Raw genomic sequence first — 24,416 nt, 5'->3', positions numbered from 1 at the left:
TTGGGGCGCCGCACCCTGTCACAGAGCAGGGCTGATCAGGGGGTTGGGGTGCCTTCCCCTGTCACGAACAGAGCAGGGCGGATAGGGAGGTTGTGGCCCCGCCCCCTGTCACACACAGAGCTGCAGGGCGATCAGGGGGTTTGGGCGCTGCCCCCTGTCATGCTGATCCCGGTGCCGGGAGCCTCGCTGCTCCGCTGATCCCGGTGCTGGGAGGCATATTACCCTTTTACTATATAGGATAGAGGCCTGGTGCATGGGTAGGGGCTGGCTGGTTTGCCCTGAAGGGTGTCCTGGATCAGGGTGGGGGTCCCCACTGGGGTGCCTGGCCAGCCTGGATGAGGGGATGATGGCTGTTTGCAGCTGGTCACACCCCCTTCAGGGTGGGGGTCCCCACTGGGGTGCCTGGCCAGCCTGGATGAGGGGATGATGGCTGTTTGCAGCTGGTCACACCCCCTTCAGGGTGGGGGTCCCCACTGGGGTGCCTGGCCAGCCTGGATGAGGGGATGATTGCTGTTTGCCGCTGGTCACACCCCCTTCAGGGTGGGGGTCCCCACTGGGGTGCCTGGCCAGTCTGGGTGAGGGGCTGAGGGCTGCTTTCAGGCTGGCGGTTGTTGACTGAAGCTCCCAACCGCTCCTTTTTTTTCTCTTTTTTTATTTTATTCTGGGCCAGCTTTAGCTCTGGCTCTAGCTCTGAGGCTTCGTATCTGGTTTGTTTGCCGTTCTATAATCGAAACAATGTATAACTTCAGCTCTGAGATCCTGGCAGGCTGAAAGCTGGTTTCTGGGGTTTTGTTTAGCTTCTTATTTGCAACATAGTACATAGTTGCTTAGAGTTGCAACTCAGAGGCCGGCAAGTCAGGTGGGGAACGTTGTAGTCTGCAGTCACTGGAGCAAGCAAGCCTCATGTTCGCTTCCAGCTGCCTGGCTGCTGGCCGCCATCTTGGCTGACAGTTAATTTGCATAAGGATATGCTGATTAGCTAATGGGAAGGGTAGCGGTCGTACGCTAATTACCATGTTTCTCTTTTGTTAGTGTAGATAGACTAGTAGATGTATGTTCTGCCTCCAGGTGGCACCACTAGGGTATAATGGTTTATTGGCCTACAGAAATGTAATACTTATATAAATACACTAATAAAAGAGAAACATGGTAATTAGCGTACGACCGCTACCCTTCCCATTGGCTAATCAGTATATCCTTATGCAAATTAACTGTCAGCCAAGATGGCGGCTGGCAGCCATGCACTGAAGCGCGAACATGAGGCTTGCTTGCTCCAGTGACTGCAGACTACAACGTTCCCCACCTGACTTGCCGGCCTCTGAGTTGCAACTCTAAGCAACTATGTACTATGTTGCAAATGTAGGAGCTAAACAAAACCCCAGAAACCAGCTTTCAGCCTGCCGGGATCTCAGAGCTGAAGTTATACATTGTTTCGATTATAGAACGGCAAACAAACCAGATACGAAGCCTCAGAGCTAGAGCCAGAGCTAAAGCTGGCCCAGAATAAAATAAAAAAAAGAGAAAAAAAAGGAGCGGTTGGGAGCTTCAGTCAACAACCGCCAGCCTGAAAGCAGCCCTCAGCCCCTCACCCAGACTGGCCAGGCACCCCAGTGGGGACCCCCACCCTGAAGGGTGTGTGACCAGCTGCAAACAGCCATCATCCCCTCATCCAGGCTGGCCAGGCACCCCAGTGGGGACCCCCACCCTGAAGGGTGTGTGACCAGCTGCAAACAGCCATCATCCCCTCATCCAGGCTGGCCAGGCACCCCAGTGGGGACCCCCACCCTGAAGGGTGTGTGACCAGCTGCAAACAGCCATCATCCCCTCATCCAGGCTGGCCAGGCACCCCAGTGGGGACCCCCACCCTGAAGGGTGTGTGACCAGCTGCAAACAGCCATCATCCCCTCATCCAGGCTGGCCAGGCACCCCAGTGGGGACCCCCACCCTGAAGGGTGTGTGACCAGCTGCAAACAGCCATCATCCCCTCATCCAGGCTGGCCAGGCACCCCAGTGGGGACCCCCACCCTGAAGGGTGTGTGACCAGCTGCAAACAGCCATCATCCCCTCATCCAGGCTGGCCAGGCACCCCAGTGGGGACCCCCACCCTGAAGGGTGTGTGACCAGCTGCAAACAGCCATCATCCCCTCATCCAGGCTGGCCAGGCACCCCAGTGGGGACCCCCACCCTGAAGGGTGTGTGACCAGCTGCAAACAGCCATCATCCCCTCATCCAGGCTGGCCAGGCACCCCAGTGGGGACCCCCACCCTGAAGGGGGTGTGACCAGCTGCAAACAGCCATCATCCCCTCATCCAGGCTGGCCAGGCACCCCAGTGGGGACCCCCACCCTGAAGGGGGTGTGACCAGCTGCAAACAGCCATCATCCCCTCATCCAGGCTGGCCAGGCACCCCAGTGGGGACCCCCACCCTGAAGGGGGTGTGACCAGCTGCAAACAGCCATCATCCCCTCATCCAGGCTGGCCAGGCACCCCAGTGGGGACCCCCACCCTGAAGGGGGTGTGACCAGCTGCAAACAGCCATCATCCCCTCATCCAGGCTGGCCAGGCACCCCAGTGGGGACCCCCACCCTGAAGGGGGTGTTTTACTATGGTTGCAAATATCAAAAAATTTCTATAGGTGACACGGCACCAGAGTTAAGTTAGGGTTTTTCAAAATGCTGACATGCCGAGCTCAAAAGGTTCGCCATCACTGGTCTAGACAAAATATTTAATATTAAAACTGGTTTAAGTTTAATTAATATCCTTTAAAGTTATTACCATAATACATACATTTGTTTTACCTGGATTTACAAAAGATTTATAATATAATCTTTTGGTTAAATATATTTGACAACCTTCCCAAAGTTTAAATTTCAAAGACTTTTTTTCAGAGAAATGACTTTGAGTTATTACAACAGGCCCTGAAATACCGCAAGGATTCATTATGTCTCCTAAGTTGTTAAACTAATCAGGCCCATTTAATATGCTTAAAAAATTAAATGGGAAGCTTTGCCAAATAAGAATATACATATATTTTTATTAAAATGAATCTTCTAGAAATTTCAGTCTGCTCTAGGAAAGAACTTGCAAAGATGCAGAGCCAAATTCAAATAGGAAATTCTCAGGATTAACAGGTGTCTTGTCAGTGACACCAGACAAGCCTAGAGTAGTAGTTCCCTATTGAAGGCATCTGGCAATAGTACTACAGATGTTTGTAATCCACACATTGGAGAATTTATGAATTGTTTCCAGTGCTCAATAGTCACTTCCAGTGATCCCCAATCGGCCCTGCTCTGAGCCTGACCAGGGGCTGCACCTAGGGATTGGGCGTGCCCTCTGCCACCCGGGAGTAGGCCTAAGACAGCAGGTCGTTATCTCCCGAGGGGACCCAGACTGTGAGAGGGCATAGGCCGGGCTGGGGGGCCCCCCCCCCCCCCAGTGCACAAATTTTTGTGCACCGGGCCTCTAGTACTTATATAAATGAAATGGGATCCTATTGTCTAGACAAAATGTTTAATATTAAAACTTGTTTATGTTTCATATCCTTTAAAGTTATTACCATAATATATACATTTGTTTTACCTAGATTTATAAAAGATTTATAATATAATCTTTTAGTTAAATATATTTAACAACCTTCCTGAAGTTTAAATTTCAAAAGGTTTTTTTTTTTTTTAATAGAGAAATGACTTTGAGTTATTCTAACAGACCCTGAAATACCTCAAGGATTCATTCTCTAAGTTTTTAAACTAGTTAAGCCAATTTAATATGCTTGAAAACTTACATGGGAAGCTTTGCAAAATAAGAATTAATAATAATAATAACTAAATTAAATTTTATTTATATACAAATATATATAAAATGAATATTCTAAAATTTTCAGTCTGCTCTAGGAAAGAACTTGCAAAGATGCAGAGCCAAATTCAAATAGGAAATTCTCAGGATTAACAGGTGTCTTGTCAGTGACACCAGACAAGCCTAGAGTAGTAGTTCCCTATTGAAGGCATCTGGCAATAGTACTACAGATGTTTGTAATCCACACATTGGAGAATTTATGAATTGTTTCCAGTGCTCAATAGTCACTTCCAGTGAGCCATGTGCAGTATTTTAAAATCTTGCATATTATTTGTTCTTGATATGTATATATTTTGAAACTCTAGATTAAATCTAAGAATATGAACTTTATATTGTTTCTTTTGTCATATTATATTGTCTCATTTCATAATTACTTACAAAAATTATTATCTTAGAATGTTATATTTTACAGAAAAGCAAAATTTTTTTGTCAATTGTTTTATGGTCAAGCCTATAACCATGTCATTTAAGTTTGTCACTTACAAACCATCATTGTTTTAATATGTTACTTAAGTCTTTGAAAATATTCATAACAAGGACTCTGACTTACTCTAAATTACAGATTTCTAAGCAGGTCATCTCTTTAAAATAAGGACAAATTTATAAAACTCTAAAGAATGACTAAAAACATGAGATACTAGCAAATAATCAGGATAAACAAAAGATTACTTATATAAAAATCTTTCTTCCTGGCTGGCATGGCTCAGTGGTTGAGCATTGACTTATGAACCAGGAGGTCACAGTTTGATTCCCGGTTGGGGCATATGCCTGGGTTGCAGGCTCTATTCCCAGTAGAGGGCAAGCAGAAGGGAGCCAATCATTGATTCTCTGTCATCATTGATGTTTCTATCTCTCTCCCTCTCCCATTCTCTCTGAAATCAATAAAAATATATTGAAAAATTCTTTCTGTCTTCCAAATATAATAAATCTTGTTTTTATTTCCCTAGAACAATTTGGTAAATTATATCTTCATAAGCAATATGGAAGCTTTTATGTTTTTCTCCCCACCTGATGCCTCCAGAATTTGAGAATTCTTAATAAGTGAGCCATGGCAATACATTTTTTTTGCATGAATTCAATAAAAACAGTTTGTGATTTTATTAACAAAGATTTTAACTCTTATGTCATGTCTAAGAGAAACATGCTTGATTCTGGATGTCACCAGAAAGCCTTAAAAAGCCAATAAGAGCCCCTGGAGAAAGCCTAGTATCTTGCTTGATCACGTGGTTCATGGCAGTCTTTCCAGGTAAGGAATGAAGGTTGATATCCTGAGAGATGGCAAGAAAGGAACCTCAAGACATCATTGGGGATTTCAAGAATGTGAGGTATTCACCCAAGTCTACAGGTATTGAAGGAAAACCTGGTGCAAGCTAGGTGGCTCGGCTTCTTTGTCCTCGGGGGCTAATTAAAGCTCAAAGATTCCAGAAAGCATGTTTTCTAAAAGCCTATATAATCAATTGCTTTTCTTATTGTGTTTATGCAAACAACCAGGCTTAATTAAAACTGAACTTAATATAGTAAAAAATTCATCATAATTTGGCTCTTTAATAAAAATGGGAGTGATTTTAGGGGAAAAATTGTGTTTCAGTAGACTCTATAATACACAGTTGTGAATATTAGACTCAGAGCTTTATTTTTCACCTACGAATTAAACTGGATCCTCAATTTATCTTAAATATTTGGCTACAACCCTCCAAACTAATGTTTTCTTTTCCTTCCACCAGACCATTTGTCATAATTCTTATTATAACTTTTGCCTTAATAATACTAAAATGTATAACAGAGTTTATTTCCACCAAGTTACAAGCCTTACTTGTACTCAGGAAGTACCACCCCTAAACACCATCACAACCTCCTTTGGTGTCCAGGTCTCATTGTCCCTCTGACAGAAAGCAAGGATTTTTTTTGCTCTGGAAAACATCACCACCTTTCAGCAGGAGGCAGTTACAGAAGAAACCCTTTGCCCCTTTTTCTCTGAAAGAATTCAGTGTCAAAAATCCTTGAGTGGCGGGGGAATGTTAGACAGATTCTCAGAGAAAGAATGATGGGCCAGGTACAGAAACTAACCAGGGCAGAAAGCCTGGGATCCATAGCAAGGGGCAAAGTTGGGAAAACAAGAATATCACCTCCCAGGGTAACTTATCCTCTCCTAGCATATCACTGGTCATGTGGTTTGGACCCAGGATCTTTCATATTGCTGATTGCTGGTTGCTGGTCGCAGGTTGGGTGGTTTAGACCCCCTGCCCTTTTCCTCCCTAAAGATAACATCTAGTCCTCAGTTGTATTTCAGCTCCAGGCCTAGTAAAGCATCAAAACCAGACAGGTGATGCCATCGCTGCCTCAGGACTAGGTTTCACCTCCCAAATCACTCAACAGGTTTCCTCAGCCTTGGGTAATTAATGATTTTGGAAATTGGAAATTTTTTTTCTACATCCCTTCTTAGCAGGAAACAAGATTCTACTCAAACCCTAGAAAACTGGATCACCAGACAATAAACATGGATGGGACCCTGGGACATGCTTTTCACCACTCCAACTGCTCTGAAGCTGGCAGGGGTAAAGCCCTGGATCCATCACACCAGAGTGAAAAGGTGCCAGAAGGGGAAGAATGTGTGACTGAACTTATGGATCACCTCAAGGAAGAACCTATGTAGAACAGACCTTTACATCTTGCCTAGTAGGAGTTGGGACACCTATTGCTAATATACAAAATTATATTAATTCTATTCATTTTTGGGAAGAAAGTCACATATGGGGATCTTTATGTATTGGGACTTACTTTCGGGAAAAAGGATGCAGGGATGTTTTCTCTAAAGATTGCTTCAGTAGCTCCCTGTAGTGAATGTCTGACTTTTACCAGATGTTCTAGTTATTGTCTTTCATTTTCTAATAACTACAAAATAAACTATTCTATTTCAACCTCCCTTACAGTAAGAGGCATACTAAGCTACCAGCTTGTTGATTTCTGATATGTAGGGTAACTGTTTATTCTTACATCCCTGCCAACAGTACCGGGAACCTTGTTTCTTAGGATGACTGACAGGAGAGAGAGACCTTCATCCTGATTAAGAATAATGACTAACAAATAGAAAGAGGAGGGAAATGTTAGGACTACAGGGCAATGCAATCCTTACCAGCTATTTGTAAGCTTCCTGCCGCAGGAGAACAAAAGACCAGGAAAAACTTGCTGAACACCAGGAGTCAGACCATACAAGGAATTGAAACTGTCCTGAAGGCACCGGATCACATACTTGCATTCCATGCACATTCCAAGCCCACCAACTCAGCCCCAGACCCACCGACAACAAGAGTTTCCCAATAGTGACTGCACATAAGGATGAGACTCCAGCTGCTGGGTGTTGCCATCATCTCAACCCACTATCCCCTTAGCTCAGTGTTGTGCAGCCCTTCACCTTTGGATATCCTATCCCCTTTCCTTAAATAAATTCATTTTTTCTTAAATCACCATCTATGATGGCTATTTAGCCTGCCCATGCACATCACCACCATATGTACTGTAGCTTGTCATTTTCTGCAAAGAACTCAGGTTGGATTTTGATAGGTAATGCTTTGAATATATAGATAGATTTGAGGAGTATTGCTCTCCTAAAAATATTATGTCATCCAATCCATAAATGTAGGCTGTCATTCCATTATTTATATATTCTTAAATTTCTTTTTAACAATTTCTAGTTTTCATTGTACTTTATTAATGCCTGCTCTAATAATTATTATTGTACTTGCTTTGGATTTATATTCTTCTTTTTTATTGTCTTAAGGTGAAAAGTAAGACATTGTTTTGAGATTTTTATTCTTTTTAAAATATAGTTATTTTCAACTTTAAATTTCCCTATGTGAACTGCTTTTGTTGCATCATGCAAATTGCAGTATGTTGTATTTTCATAATTATTCATCTTAAATGATTTTTTCTTTTTGCTCATGATTATTTTTTGCCCAGTGGTATTCAGAAGTATATATTATTCTACATAAAAAGTCACAATTTGTTTCTGTTGATGGTTTCTAATTTAATTCCACTGTGGGCTATCAGCATATTTTGTGTGATTTTAATCTTGTTAAATCTATTGAGATACGTTTTATGCTCTGTATATGGTCTATACTGCAGAATATCCCATGTGCACCTGAGAAGAATGTCTATTCTGCTGTTGTTGGATAGAATGTTTTATAGAATTATTCTATTAGGTCTAGTTGGTGTACAATATTTTTCAATCCTATCTAATAAAGAGGAATATGCTAATTGACCCTCACGCCATTGCAAAGATGGTGGCACCCACAGCCAATAAGGAGGCAATATGCTAATTGACTGCCCACCCTCAAAGATGGTGGTGCCCACAGCCAATAAGGAGGGAATATGCTAATTGACTGCCACGCCGCAAAGATGGGGGCACCAACAGCCACAAGATAGCCAGCAGGGGAGGGCAGTTGTGGGTGACCAGGCTGACAGGGGAGGGCAGTTGAGGGGGACAAGGCCTGCAGGGGAGGGCAGTTAGGGGTGACCAGGCCTACAGGCAAGGGCAGTTAGGGGTGACCAGGCTGACAGGGGAGGGCAGTTGAGGGGGACAAGGCCTGCAGGGGAGGGCAGTTAGGGGTGACCAGGCCTACAGGCAAGGGCAGTTAGGGGTGACCAGGCTGACAGGGGAGGGCAGTTGAGGGGGACAAGGCCTGCAGGGGAGGGCAGTTAGGGGTGACCAGGCCTACAGGCAAGGGCAGTTAGGGGTGACCAGGCTGACAGGGGAGGGCAGTTGAGGGGGACAAGGCCTGCAGGGGAGGGCAGTTAGGGGTGACCAGGCCTACAGGCAAGGGCAGTTAGGGGTGACCAGGCTGGCAGGGGAGGGCAGTTAGGGGTGACCAGGTTGGCAGGGGAGGGCAGTTGGGGGCAATTGAACTGGCAGGGGAGCAACTAGGTGTCAATCAGGCTGGCAGGGGAGTGGTTAGGGGGTGATGAGGCTGACAGGCAGAAGCAGTTAGGGGCAATCAGGCAGGCAGGTAGGAGGGTGGTTAGGAGATCTTGATCTTCTGTCTAGTCATTTTATCCATTATTGAAAGTGAGGAACTGATGTCTCCTACAATTATTGTTACATTGCATATTAATTCCTTCAATGTAAGTTGTTGCTTCATGTATTTTGTGCCTCTGCATATGCGTGCATATATGATTATAATCATAACAGTTTTCCTGATAGATTGACCATTTTATCATAAAATGTCTTTATTTTTAACTAGATGCCTGGTGCATGAAATTTGTGCACAGGAGAGGGTGTCCCTAAGCCCGGCCTGCACCCTCTCCAATCTGGGACCCCTTGGGGGATATCCGACTGCCAGTTTAGGCAGTTGGACATCCCTCTCACAATCTGGGACTGCTGGCTCCTAACAGCCTCCTAACTGCTCACTGCTGGCCCGATCGCCCCAAACTGCCCTCCCCTGACAGCCTGGTCACAACCAGCTGCCCTCCCCTGCTGGCCTATCTCGCCCTCAACTGCCCTCCCCTGCCAGCCTGATGGCCCCCAACTGCCCTCCCCTGCTGGCCTGTTTGCCCCCAACTGCCCTCCCCTGCAGGTCTGGTTGCCCCCAACTGCCCTCCCCTGCCAAACAGATCACCCCCAACTGCCCTCCCCTGCTGGCCTGATTGCCCACAACTGCCCTCCCCTGCTGGCCATCTTGTGATGATGTCTCATGTGACACTACCTAGGCTTTTATTATATAGGATAACAAGTATTTTTTTAAATCATCATCTGAGGCTATGTTTTTATTGATTTTAGAGAGAGAGTAAGGTAGAGGGAGATAAACATTGATGTGAGAAACATCAATTGGTTGCCTCCCGTATACTCCCTGACTGGGGATCAAACCCACAACCTGGGTATGTGCCCTAACCAGGAATCAAACCCATGACCCTTCAGTTCATGAGACAATGCTCCAACCAACTGAGCCCCACTGGCCAGAGCAACAGGTATTTATGATAAGCTTACTTTTTCTGATGTTAGTATAGCCACTGTAAGGTGTGTTTTTTTTTTTTTTTTTTTTTTTTTTTTTTTTTGTGTGTGTGTGTGTGTGTGTGTGTGGTATATCTTTTTCTATCCTTGTATTTTAAAACTATTTGTGGTTTTGAATCTAAAGTATATGCTTCATGGACAGCACATTGTTGGACCTTGTTTTTAATTTGTCTTATAATCTATGCCTTTTGGTTGAATTATTTAGTCGATCCTATTTAAAGCTATTATTGATATGGTTGTGACTTTGTACACCACTTTGTTTTTTTGTTTTCTATATGCCTCATGACTGCTTCTGTCATTTGTTCCTCTTTTACTATCTCTTCTTGTCTTGAGTAGCTATTTTCTAGTGTACTTTTTTTTATTCCTTTAATGATTTTTACTATATTTTTAAGTTACTTTCTTATCGAGTACTCTTGGCTTTCCAATATTTAGGTCACCCATCAAAATCTGCTTCAAAATTATAATAACGTAATGTCAAAACACTTGCATTATTATATGGTTTTACTATTTGTTTTGTTGTCTTAGGTAAGTCATTTTTTGTTTGTGCCTTTTAGAATTAGCCTGTTACTTTAGGCCTTATGTTAACAGATCCAGATCCAGAGACTTACAAATGTTCAAATGTTTCAAAAGCAACATAGTCTGTTAGTGGGATTTGTTTGTTTCCACTGAGCAGTTTGCAGATCCTTGTATTTGTTCATGAAAAAGATAATTTGGACAGAGTTGTAAGTGCTCCTTTAAAATAAATGTGGCCACGGTTATCAACTCCCAAATGATCAGAACTAATGGAAGAATTACTAGCTCTGTGGTTTTGGACAAGTCCTTAATCATTTTGCACCTGATTTTTCTTAAGTATAAAATAGGAGTTGTGCCGATTAGGTAAATAAATATAAGTAATGCACTTAGAAGAATGCCTGACATATAATAATGCTCAGGAAGTTTTCTATTGCCATTATTATTATTACTACCTTGACATTTTTCTTACCTATACCAAACATTTTAGGCTTCTAGGCACTTTACTAAACTCTGATTGAAATGTTCATTTTCTCTAACTACCAACCTTGCCTGTATCATTGGAAACTTGCTATTATCTAAACTTGTTTAGTTAGTGAGAAGAAAATTTCAGTTGCTAGAGAAACAAGTAACAGGTAATGGTGCTCCAGAGTGAAGTATGTGCTAAAAATTTTCCAGTGTCTGCTTAAAAAAATGTTTTTTACCCTTTCAGAGATGTAGTGTCCAGTGTTATAAAGTGCCTTGGAACCTGAACTAATGATCTTTTCCCTATTGGAGCAGAAGAAGACTGTATTAAAAAAAGAAAGACTGTAGAACTCAGGGTCTTGCCTTTCTTTGTTTTGTGAAAGGCCTCAATGCATTTGATAATTAATGCAAAATTAGTAATTAAATTACTTCCTTTCCTAGATCACTGCTCAGGTTTATATAGGCACGGAGTTCATTTAGACAATATGAGTGTTACCAAAACTCTTAGCCTTACCCTAAGCCATAGGCATAGTTACATTTGTACTGTTTCTAAGGAAACTAGCATAGTGATGAGTCTCTGGTACTTGGGGTAAATTCACCCAGTCTTTTGTTATGGCTGGCAGAAAGAAAAATTGATTTGGGTTTGGAGTGTGAAAGTCTGAAGCCTCTGACTATTCTTATTCAAGTATGTAAATTCCCTGTAGGAAGTTAGTCATATTTCAGTTGCTATCTTTTTGAAATGCTTACTCCCCCAGGTATTTCTGAATGCACTTTTTCAGCTGCATATTCATTTTTCCCTCAGTAGGAAAGACATCAGAAACTTAATGAAGGCTATTTTTATAGGACTTTTTGGGTTACACTTTGTAGCTATTAACTGGCAGCTTGGAGAACACCCTGGAAAAATTTTAATTTTCTCCCTTCCACCTTAACAATAATAGAACATGCAAAACTAGAATGTTTGTAGCAAGGAGTGAGGTGAGGGCAAAAGGGAATGGTAATGAATAAGATTCAGTACTTTTTTGTTCATGGGACTTTTTTTTTATTTATATGTACTCTTTGTTCTAAAAAACAACTTGATGTGGACTTCTTTGTAAATGGATGAAATGGCACATATTTTCAGTTGATAATTTTAGAAAAGGGACACTGCTACTTTGCTTAGACAAGAGAGAAAATTAGGGAGAAGAGGTTTTGTGAACACTACCAATATTAATTTTGTATTAAGCAGATATGGACCCTATCCCCTTGGGACTACAGTTCAGAGAGACTGACAATCAAATTTTCACACAAATAAAAAATTACACAACAGCATATAAAATTATACTTATGATAAATGCATTGAAGGAAAGGTCCATGATGCTGTATGAACATTTAATAAATGGCTATGACCTAAAGTAGGGGTTAAGGGAGGATTCCCTGAAGCATGATTACTGGTATAATTTCTCAAGGGAGAGTAAGAATTAACTTGGTGAAGTGGAGGCTAAGGAAGGGAAGAGTTCTCCAGGCAGGGGGGATAGCTTGTGAAAATGTCTAGAATGTGAGGGATCATATTTCATTTTAGGAATATGAAAGTGGGTGAGTGAGTCTAGAGCTCAGATAAAGGAAGAGTGAAGCTAAAAGGGCATGCTACCCAGTGATATGGTAAAAGACCTGGGAGTCATTTATGAGATTAACCAGAAAAGTAGTTAAGTTCCTTAGGGACAAATTAAGGGAGATGAATTGGAAGACTGAGAGATATTAACCCAAAAAGGAGAATTATAGTGAGCTGGTCTGTCATATAGGCAGATAGTGACCATGATTATATTTAGGTTGACTTTAATCACTATAGTACATTCACTGAGTTGCAAAAATTGAGCACTCCCCCACCCCCTCCAAAGCTCTTCTCTTTACCTTTTTTGTTTTTTTCACAAAACAGTTTCCTTCTCACCTTGTCTCACTTCACACCTCTTGCATTTGGTCACTTGGATCTGACCACCTGGAAAGATTTCCTCTTCTTTTCTTGGCTTATTTAAATAATTATCACCATCAAAGTCCTGCTCAAATCCCACTTACTCTGGGAAGCCCTCCCCTGTCCTTGGGACTTTATCTCCATCCTCTGATCCATTACAAAACTTATTCTCCATATAACTCCTTTAGTATTTTTTTTTAATTTGCTTTTGGTATCTCACACTTTCACATGTCTTATGTTTACAGCTAGAATGTGAGGCACTACAGGGCAGTGACTATTATCTTTTTCTTGTAGATTGATAAATGCACTCAGAGCTAGTCCTAGCCCAGAGTGGGTAAATGACCACTTTGTGGAGATACAGTCTATATCAGCAACTGACAGATATAGACATACCTGAGGTAAGTGGAGAGGTGACAGAAAGAACAGGGACTAGAGGTGGGGGTGGAGAGACAACAGAGAAGTACTTTTCAGAGTCAGTGACAAGTAATAAGGCTAGTATTAGCTTCACACTCACTTGTTTACTGGCCTTGACTGGTAGTGAGAACAGCCAAAATAGAGCTGAAGAATGAGGGAGAATACAGAAACTTGAAGCATGTTTTATTTGGGAGGCAGCTTAATTACGCAGACTTAAGTCCTGAAGCAGGCAGAGGATTCCCCAATTCTCCAGGGGCATGACTGGAGAAAGCACCTTCTCCCTGGTCTAAGAATTTCATTCTAGAGAAGGGAGAGGGATTATTGTTGGTGGCAGTGTTGGCAGTGAGTGGAGGGTAAGGGAGAGAGGACTGGGGGAGGGGCTGGCAGAGGGGAAAGGCTAACAATAAAGTTACGGATGGATGAGTGCATTTCTGTGACAAATTCATGTCAGAGAAAGAGAGGGAATGAGGAAAAAATAGGAAGGGGGAAAAAAGCAATGTGGGTGACCAAAGGAAGTCAAGCTATAGAAAAATAACTTACCCAGGGGGCCGGAGGTATACAGTTGAAGATAACTCCCCATTATAAACAAATTGCATCTGTACTATTTATTTTGGTTTTGAGTAAAACTTTCAAAAATTTAATGGTAATTAGACTTCCTGCCAGGCAGTTATTTAAGAGAAATACAGACCTTCCTTTTCCCACCGAGTACTCCCTAGTTCATGGAGGATGGGTATTAGAGCTCTGGGATCCTCCCTTTTCCCATCTCCATCTCAGGGCACTTCACTGGTTTAAGTGAATATATATTGAATTGTATTTTTCTGTGGTAGTGTGAGGTTTAACTCTACATAGTATAATAGGAATGTATTTGTGGTAGCATTCACTTTTGCCTTTCCCTGAACCCGAATTATTATTATCCATATTGTTGTAATTATTTAAACAAACTAGAATAAACAAGGGCTGCTCATAATTCTTTCCTCCAAGCTTGGCGGTTTGTCTCCTCCTCCTCCTCATTAGAATTGTGGAGGGGTAGCAGCCCTGCAGCAAAGACAGGCACACAGGCTTTCTCTGTGGATTAACTGGTTAGGAGAGACACTTTTTACATTGCCAAGCAGCACTTAAGCTGCTAATTCTTGACTGTGAAAACTACTTTTCCTGGGCAATGCTCTTTAAGGAAAAACTTCAGTCCAGGGATTGGTGACTAAGGGAATGAGGGAGCACAGGGGATTGGGCGGGGTCTCGGCTCCCAATAGTGCCTCCTTATCCAATGAAAAGCATTTCCTATTGAGACCCCCAGAAGTTCCCCCGGCCCTCAGCTTCAGCCGGGAGTTTGGGCCTTTTCTTGTGTCCTGTTTGTTAAAGGCATGCCGGCTACTGCATTCAAGAGGGCCATTTCTTAACAAAGGGAAGGAGATAGATGTAAATAAGCTCACATTTTCAGAATGAGCGGTTCGCTGTAAGAAGCTGTGGCAGCCCAGAGTCTGCTACTTTGGGCTGGGCTAACCTTTCCCTGTTAAAAAAAAAATGGATTAAAATATGCACTTTTAAAGTGCGAGTTGCCCGTTCACATGCTTATTAGCTAATTTTCTGCCCGCTTGAGCACACTCTCTCATCTAGCACATTCTTTCTTGGGGTAAGTCTCTTTGAGAAAGATTTGATTTGGGCGTTTGTGGTTGGGGGTGGGGTGGGTGGAGGCAGCGTAACAGACTTCAGTGGAATTGCTTTGAGTGTTTGGGGAAAGAAATTAGATTTCAACTCTGAAGTGCTGAACAGATCGTCGTGTCGAATGGTTTAAAAAAACAAAAACAAAAAAGGAAGAATTTCTATTGTTTTGTTTTGGCAATAATATTGTTTCGGTGGAAAAGATACAGGATTTTCAGGCTGTTGTTTTATGTAAACACAGAGTGGAGCTTAGAAATTCTTTTGGCTAGCTTTATATTTCGTTGGTTTGCAAGTGATTGTGAGCTAATGTGGCTCCTATTATGAGGTTTCTTCTAGGAAAACTATATGGAGCATGCTTTGATGCTTAATTGATGTATGGAGAATGTGACATTTGCTATATTGAATAATTCATGAACTTGACTATGAAGGAAGAAACATTTCAATGAAAAACTAATTCTGGAATAAATTGAATTTACTATTATATGTTAAATTAATTGCTGTTTTTCATACAAAAGCAATAATATGACATTTAACATTCTCTTCTTGCATGTCCTGAATATTTTTTACAATTTAGCTACAAGATCTTGAACTGATAAATATTTTAGTTACTTTGTTTTAGGAAATATAGTAATGTAATTCATCATTATTCCAACATGGACAAAACCAGATAAATCCAAATCTTAGAACATTTAAGAGATTTTTTTTGGGTTATTCACTTTGCTACCTTACTAAATGACACCATCTTTCTTTTTCCTTGACTAACATGAAGACAATAAAAACTGAAGCTCCAAATTATCCAGTGGCTTTGAAACATGTTTATTTTTCAGAACAAAATTCCAAACAACATATCCTATCAACAGGATTTTAAATCCTTTTTCCTTGTCACAGATGAAAAGTTTACACTCCTGCTATAAAGGATGAGTTCAGCTGATACTTGATGGCGTCTAGCATCTCCTGCCAATCAGAGATGCGAATGAAAGCAGCATTGGAACAATCAGATCATCCTTTCAGAATGTGTACTCTCTGTAAGTTAAAGAGAGGACTGGGAAGATGCCTAACAGCAACACTTAAGCCAAAATTAGCTAGAGCTTCATTTATTCAATTTCCTTCGAGAGAAAATGCAGTGACAGTTATTGCCCTTGCTGTGGTGTGGTCAGGGCCTAAGTGTGTAGTTGCCTTTTTTTTCTGTGTACGGTCAGGTCACCATGTATTAGTATTCTCATGGCCTTAACCGGGAAGGAAAAAACACACACCTATAATGTATTTGTGAATATTAGTACTGAAAATTGGGAGCTTAATAGGAGGTCACCTACCACTGGGAATCCAGCCTTATTTTTAGTAGATAGGTAATTTTATCAGAACAAAACAGAGGATAAGTATTCTATTGATTTTATTTAGTTATGTTCTGAAGTATTTCGATAACCTTATATTTTGAGGAAAGAATTGACTAGGTGACCAGGGAACAGGTAGCAAAGGTTGAGGAATAAACTTAGATAGTTAAAGCTTATATGCCTACTGATATGGGCATAAAGACAGAATATGAGAAAAACGAGGGCATTAGGAAGACTTAGAACTAATTAATAATATTTCTGATATTAAAGGTATCTAACTATATATGGTGACAGACTTACTGTGGTGTTCATTTTGCAATAAATACAAATATCAAAATTATTATGTTGTACAGATAAGACTAATATGTATGCCAATTATACTTCAATTAAAATAGATAAAATAAATCTAGGAATAATTTCATTAAGTCTAACAAAAATGAATTCCCCTTACTTCACACTTTGAGGGATTAAATTTTTTTTTTTTTTGCAATGACAAATGGGAGCAGGTGAAAACAACTAACTAAAGGGGTCAGTGAGGCCATGCCATAGCACCAGTTGAAAGTTGTTATCAATTAAGGCAAAAGATAGAAGAAAATAAACTGAGGTCCAAAAAGGGATTGTGACTTGCTCTCACACAGTTAGCTAGTGATGGGGCTGGATGTGGTTTTATTGAATTAATAACAAATATGAAAACTTCTGGGTATTTGAAATTCCAAGTTTGCTTGGATTCCAAATAAAAAGAATTTTTTTAAAATAATCTGTATCAATTTTGAAAGCTATAAAAAAAGAAATGTTAATGTTTCTGTCTTCATAAGCCAGTAAAATAATATTCATTTCATTCCAGGAATACTGCTCTCTGGAGGAGTGCGAAAATCAATTCTCAATATTAAGGTGATCTCAAATATATTTTAAATTGTCTAATGACTTTACTATTTTTATTTCAGTTCTCTTAGATTAGAAAAAATTATTTCAAGAGAGTTGGAGTATTATTTAACAGTCTGCTTTGTTTAGGCCACCTTTGTTTAGAAGGTGGTGAGATGTGACAATAGTATAAGTTTGGCACTAACAGATGCCTCTACTTTCTAAGCAGTAAATGAGTAGGGTTCAAACGTAGGTGCTACTTGTAAGAATTTTATTGCCAACTATTTCTGTTCTATACAACTATTTTGTGCAGAATTGTGATTTGAAAATGTTATAGACGTGCTGTATTGGTTAGGCCTAGTCCATCCTGGTAGAGGCAGCAGTGATTGTCAGTGTGCTAATGCCCAGAACTTGAAACCTTGTTCATATCACTATAGTTAAGGGAGAAATAAATTTAACTGGGGTAGGAGTGCAGGTTGGAAACATGCCAATAGGGTCTCCACCTGTTGTTCCAGTCTTCTTTCCTCTTCCCTTATCAAGGCTCTTGCCAAATAGTAACAGTTGTTGCCAGGGAAAAAGAAAAGAAAAAAAAAAAGAAAGAACAAAGAGCCAACATAACTCCAGGCCAAAAAAACCCCTCCTCTGTTCAGTTATTTTTAATTCAGTATATTACCTTAGGGAAGTGGAGGAAGTATTTTTATGCCTTTTGCCATTAGTTATCTTTAAACAATTATAAGTTACACAGACTCATGGACGTTTTGCTTATCAATACAACCAATAAAATATGGCACAATAGTAGCAGGTTTGGAAAATAAAACGTGATCTGATATTATGTAATAATGAAATGCAAAACATTCAGATGCCATGTAATAATGAAATGCAAAACATTCAGATGCCATTTTAAAATATGTTGGCTCTCATTTAGTTTGATTTGTATCATTTAATCCTTTTTTGCCCTATGATCTTGACATACATTTTATTGAAAAGTCTTTTGATGTCACACTATTGTGACTAATTGTATTTCACAGCATCCATTGGAGGAAATCCCTAACCACAGTGCCTCCAGAAAGTTATTTGATCACCCAAGTCTCAGATAAAGTTGGTGCCAGAATTTGGTTTGAACTAATGCGGTGAGTACCAATCTCCTGATAATAGCTTTCCTCATAATTCTTCAATTAGTTTTGTAACCAATACTTCCAATTTATGATAGATTATATAATATCAAAATCCATGAAGATTTGTGATTGTTTATTGTAGTCCAGGCAATTTTGGTGTAGGTGAATATTGATTCTTTGGTTTTAAGCCCTCTATGCCACTGGTATATACCTTTAGAGATGGGCAACATGGTTTTTATTCATATTATCAGGATCAGTATCCAAGAATATCAGATAAACTGGTATGCAAATTGCTAACTGATTCTTTAATCAAAAATAAACAAGGATGTCAGTCTGTTCTATGAGAGAAAAAAAACCTCATAGACACAGATAGCAATAAGGTAATTACCAGAAAGAAAAGGGAATGGGGGCAGGTAGAAGAGAGTAAATGGGGTATAAATGGTGATGGAAGGAGACTAGACTTTGGATGGTAAATATACAGTTTATGTATTATGGAATTGTACACTTGAAACCTATAAGATTGTATTGCCAATGTAATCCCAATAAATTCAATAAAAAATAAACAAATAAACAAAGCATATCAATCTAAACAATGGACACACATGAGGAGGCTTGTTTGAAATGAGACCTCATACAGATCAATTTCCCAGCTCAGTTCTGGAGTGAAATATCTACCTATGGTTTCCTCCATATGTCAAAAGGTTGGGTTATGTTTTGAAAACTATTATGAAACATCAACTAATGCATAGTTACATCAGTTGGAACCATGGGTATGATTGTGACCTGTCCTTCTGACTTGGTCTAGAACCGTGGTCGGCAAACTGCGGCTCGCGAGCCACATGTGGCTCTTTGGCCCCTTGAGTGTGGCTCTTCCTAAGCCTTAGGAGTACCCTAATTAAGTTAATAACAATGTACCTACCTATATAGTTTAAGTTTAAAAAAATTAGCTCTCAAAAGAAATTTCAATCGTTGTACTGTTGATATTTGGCTCTGTTGACTAATGAGTTTGCCGACCACTGGTCTAGAAGATTTCGTTAAGAAGTCTTATCTGTTAGTAGTCACTCATCTGAGGAACAACAGTATGTACATATTCCCTGTTACTCCAGCATGATGTTTTGTTTTGTTTTTAATTTTCTTTTTTTTCATTTTAAAATGTATTTTTTATTGTTGATAGTATTACAGATATCTCCCATTTCCCCCTCTTTCCCCCCCTTCTCCTAGCCCCTACCCATCCCCCAGGTCTTCACTACCCTATTGCCTGTGTCCATGGGCTATGCATATAAGTATATGAGTTCTTTGGTTTATCTCTTCTCATCCCCCCACATGATGGTTTTGATTTGTATTTTTTGCAACATTTTTGTATTTTTTCATTTACCTCACTGCTAGATATTTATAGGCCAGGACACAATAGGTTTCAGCTTCCTCTGAAAACCATTGTGTCAATGTTCCTAAGCTTCAACCAGAGTAGAAAGAGGAAATGCTCTGGGGATCAGAAGCACTCTGATCTGACCCTGAGCTCATGAAAAAGGGAGAAAAGCAAGAGAATTGGAGTATACTTTGTCTTCAAGGCTTTATTTTCCTCTGGACTCTCTTCTGTAGGGAACAAAAGCAAGCCAGCCTTTCTAGGCTACTGGGCATATGTCAGAATTTAGAGCTTTGTTTTTAACATATCATCTGAAAGTTTAGCATTAGTAAAGTGGAATAATTTAGGTATGTATTTTAATAGGGCCAAAAGTCTAACTCTACTTCCTCCAAGAGCCCCAAAGATTCCAAACATGGTATATTTCATTAACATTAGAAATGTTTATAAAAAGAAAAAAATTGTGAACACTAGTATGAACTGTCCGAATTGGCTCCATATGTGTAGGTCAGAGTTAAAAATTCATTGGGGGTCAGATTTCTCTTTGGTCAACCTCCAGGTGACCTACTTCCTGCCCATTGTCAATGAAAATGCATCCACCCAGTATTCTGACCCCTCTAGGTGATTAATTGTTGGAATAATTGGCTACAATGGTCTTCACAAGACAATAGTCTAATGCTACTTGCAGTGGAAGATGTAATTAACTGCGTCAGCCTATTTTTTTTTTTCTTGATCTCATCTGAAGCTCAAGAGTTGGCCCTTTGCCTCCATTCAGTGCACAATATGTTATCCATTTAGGAAAATCTAGTGGTTAAAAACACTGCTGGGTTTTTTTTTTTTTTGTGAAAAGAAAGGAAGCCAGTCCAAAAAGAGAAATTGTTTCTTGAATGCTGTTGATTCTCCTTCAGAATCAGCTTAAGAGCCAAATACCTCTCTGATTTTTTTAAACCATAGCTCAGTGGGAGATATTCCTTTGGAGCACCATCCTGGATTGTCCTATTATGAGAAAATTGGGTTGTTAAGGTTGAAACTCAGGAGAGGCTCTCTGAGATATAAGGTATACATGGTGTTAGGAGAATGATGTGTTGCAAATATGTAGTTCAGCAAGAAAGACAGTCAGAGGTGTCCAGTTGTGTCAGGGGAGGGAGAAAGATAAAAGCTTATATAATGTTTATTTGTGGTTAGTTAGACCTGAATACTGGCAAGCACATAAACCTCTTAATAAGCCCTGTTCAACCTTCCTAACATCAGCTGTGAGGCTCAGAGGTATGTTTATACAGGGAAGAGAAACTGTATAGCTAAGTTACAGAGTGAACCAGTGTCTGAGTCGGAAATAGAACTCCTTGCTTCCAATGCTGTGTTAAGTCCCATCACCACACCTTCACTGCTAGACAGCAAAGGTGCTGTGTGTTTAAACAAGGGAAAGCTATGAATAGGGCCTTAGTGGCAGTTTCCCATGCCCTCTCTTCAGGATTGAGACTAAATGCTTTCTTGTTTGTGGTCCTTTCTCTCCACAATATTTGGTTACTCAAAGCAGCAAAGTAGACATATTAAGTATTTTCAGACTGCATGCTGTGGGTATAATGCATACGTTCTGGGAGACATAAAACTGGATGGAAAACTGGGGAGACAGAGCTCACCTATTTCAAACACACCATTTTGGGCAGTACAAAATAATACATAATCAGAGAGCTAGAAGCATGCTGTGTAAATGGCTCACTATTGGGCAGACTGGAGGAACTCTGGGGACGGGTAAAAAGACTTCTATTATGAAAACATTTTCCAAATCAAATAAACTTATTGTCAGTACTTATAGAAGGCAGGTACAAGCAAATAATAGCAAATGAAGCTTGACTTTAATGTTGGGTTTTGCAGTCCCATATTTATTTTAGATTGTGCAACTATGTTAGATTTTGATTTCTTTCAACAATTAAAAAAGACCTCTAGAGTAATGGATAGTGATTTGGGGTGTTAAACATAGGATGTAAAGTGGTTTAAGCAGTTGACACGTTCACCATTCTCTTTTTGTTTCTGCCATCCCATTGGTGCAGTAACTTGGGTCTACAGCTCCCAAAGTAAAGTATGAAATCCATTGACTGATATTTTCTAGTCTATTCCTATATTTTTCTAATCAGTTTCAGTGGCCTTAAGCAGAGTTATTGCATATTATACTTCTTCCTGATAAAATTGAAATGTTTGAGATGAAGCAAGATACAGAGGATAGGATTGGAGTAATTGTGAAATAGAAATACCTCCCAAGGCCCTAGATACAAATTAGATTACAGCACTGACCTCTCCCCAGCAACATCATTTTTATTTCACCCTTTCTTCTCTTTCTCTCAATTCTCCTGGTTTTTTTTTCTCTGCTACTTCCTTTCCCATCTCCTATTCTGCTCTCCCCACCTATATTTACTTCTTTCTCATCTGCCTTTTTTTCCTATCTTGGACCTTGTTTGGCCTAGGTTCCTGCTTCTATATATCAAAGTTGCCTCTAGCAAATTTGAGCTGGGCTTATGAGATAAAATGGTCAAGAAGGAATATGATCTTAGTGCCGTGTTAGGCTCAGGGGAAGCACTTCATAAAGATTTGTTAAACAAGAATTCAGGAATAGCCAGATTCCAATATTAATTTGAAAATTTTAGCTATTGAAAATAACAACTCTTTGCATCCTGGATTTTTCAAGGTCATCTTTCCCTATAGGCACTGTAGTGAGTGAATTTCTTTTTTCCTCAAGCCAAACACTGAGGTGATTTCAGGCCTCTATAATGCTGGCAGATTTCCCCCTCCACTCCCTTCTTTGTTATATAGAAAGTGTCTTTGACCTGTTCCCTGGGAGTTGGGAGGAAAAAGTGACATAAGTAGGAATCACTTCAAAGAAATGCCTTTCACATTTTAAAATATAATTATGTAAAAACCCATTACTGGCTATATCAGGGGACAAAGAGCACTTTTATCCCATATCCTCTTCATTGAAAACATTCAGCAGCTACTTGTCTATAGTGTATTACAGAACATTCGAAAGACAGTTTTTGTCCAACGGCAGCTGTTAATCTAATTGGTTAGTAAGATTTCTGTATGTACCTTTGAACAATGTTGGCCTAGTTACCCAACAGAGATGATTAAGTTAGTGGCTACCACATGTACAAGTGGTGGCAAGCAGAGGGCATATAACTAGCTAGGTGAGAATATATTTCACTTGTGTTCACCAGAAAAGGCTTTATTGACCAGGGCCATATTAGGAGCTGAAGGCATGAAAATAAGTGATGGAATGGACAGTGGGAGAGAGAGGAGGACATCCCAGGCCAAGCATGTCAAACTCCTGACCCACAACGAATATCTTTGTGGCCCAGTCAATATAACAGTATGTAAGAAATGTTTTAATAAAAATTTCATAACTTAATTTTTACAGTATTCAGTTATACATAATTATTAATAACTAGAGGCCTGGTGCACGGATTTGTGCACATTGAAAGGAAATTAATTAGAAGGTGGCCGGTGGGGCTGGACTGGGTGAGACAGTCCAGACATGCCCTGGAGCCAACCTCCTATGGTCCCTCCCCAGCTGGTGGCACCTGAGGTGGCACTGGGGCTTGAAGGGTGTCTGCGGAATGAGTGGGGTCCCTCCGGCAGGTGGGGTTCCTCAGCCTGGCCTGCAGGGATCGGCCAAAACCGACTGTCTGAGACCCCCCGAGGGGTCCTGGAGTGCAAGAGTGCACTCTGCAAAGTTGCTGTTGCTCAGCAGCTCCTGCGTTGAGCATCTGACCCCTGGTGGTCAATGCGTGTCATACCTACTGGCCGGGTGGCAGTCCGCCGGTCACTTAGCCATATATATATATATATATAGATGAACTACAACGTTCGCTAATGACTGATTACTATAATCATGTTGCATTCATTTCCCTTATGCGCCTTACGTGCCTTATGCGCAGGTGCATCATTTCTTTCCACTAATACTAGCAGCAAATATTTTAGCAGCCAGTTTCCTTGTCATTAGTCTTGTACTGACTTGTTTGGTGTGTGTAACAGGAAATATTTCGCTTTTGGAGAACAAGAAAAACAGGTTTATTTGTGTTACGCATATTAATTTGTGCAGTTATTCAGTGTCTGGTAAGTTAATATTCAAGAAAAAATATTAATTTTTATTAAAATGTTCTATTATTTTATGTTAACGATTACTCATTTATTTCAGCCCTTTGTATTCAGCATGTCTCTATCAAAATAAACCTACGTTTCTATGAAAATTGAAGCTTTTGTTTTTTTGCAGCCCACATAAACTTAAACCTTGTTTATTTGGCCCATGTTAGCCTTTGAGTTTGACATGCTTGTCCTAGGCTTAGGGTTTCGCATGAGAGAAGTTTGGAAAGGGGGTTACAATCTGTAGGAGGCAAATGCTGATATCATTATGTGAATTATCTCTCTAGAAAGATAATGTGATACAGTAAAGAATTTTTTAGCTAGAAGCTTTAATTAACAGGGATCCCTGCTCTCAGAACTCATGTTTTAGAAGAAAAACATGAATCAACAGTTTAATTCAGGAATTTAGTCTCAACTATTTTAAGAGCATGTCCTGGAGGTCCCATATCCACCTGTGTAACAGACCTTGTGCAACAGACCTAATACTCATACAATGAAGTTTAGCAATATTGGAGAGTAGACAATACCATTTAGAGTAGCTTAATCATTTGGTTAGGAATTAAAAAAACTTCAATTCTGGTTTTGACTATATCATTTGTACATTTTCTCAATTATGACATTACTGTAATTCTAAATTACATAGGCCTCAGTTTCTGCTTCTGTGATATGGTGAACATTTCTTGTCTTATGTACCTTATGGTGTTCTTGTGGGAAAAAAATAAAACACACACACACACACACACACACACACACACACATATATATAT

General features: G+C 40.3%; 1 protein-coding gene across 1 annotated transcript in view; it reads left to right on the top strand.

Annotated features, from left to right (window-relative positions):
- Positions 1 to 14,799: 14,799 nt before the first annotated feature.
- The window catches only part of LPAR4 (lysophosphatidic acid receptor 4), an 11,656-nt gene continuing 2,039 nt past the window's right edge, over positions 14,800 to 24,416 (top strand). Inside the window, exons 1-4 of the mRNA XM_014545029.1 lie at positions 14,800 to 14,819; positions 15,737 to 15,873; positions 17,024 to 17,070; positions 18,069 to 18,170. The gene's annotated coding sequence lies outside the window, so the exon portion shown is untranslated. The remainder of the gene's footprint in view (positions 14,820 to 15,736; positions 15,874 to 17,023; positions 17,071 to 18,068; positions 18,171 to 24,416) is intronic.

Source organism: Myotis brandtii, unplaced genomic scaffold (assembly GCF_000412655.1).
Source record: "Myotis brandtii unplaced genomic scaffold, ASM41265v1 scaffold394, whole genome shotgun sequence".
Taxonomy (NCBI): domain Eukaryota; kingdom Metazoa; phylum Chordata; class Mammalia; order Chiroptera; family Vespertilionidae; genus Myotis; species Myotis brandtii.
The sequence above is the reverse complement of the archived record's forward strand: the minus strand, read 5'-3'. Positions and strand labels throughout refer to the sequence as shown.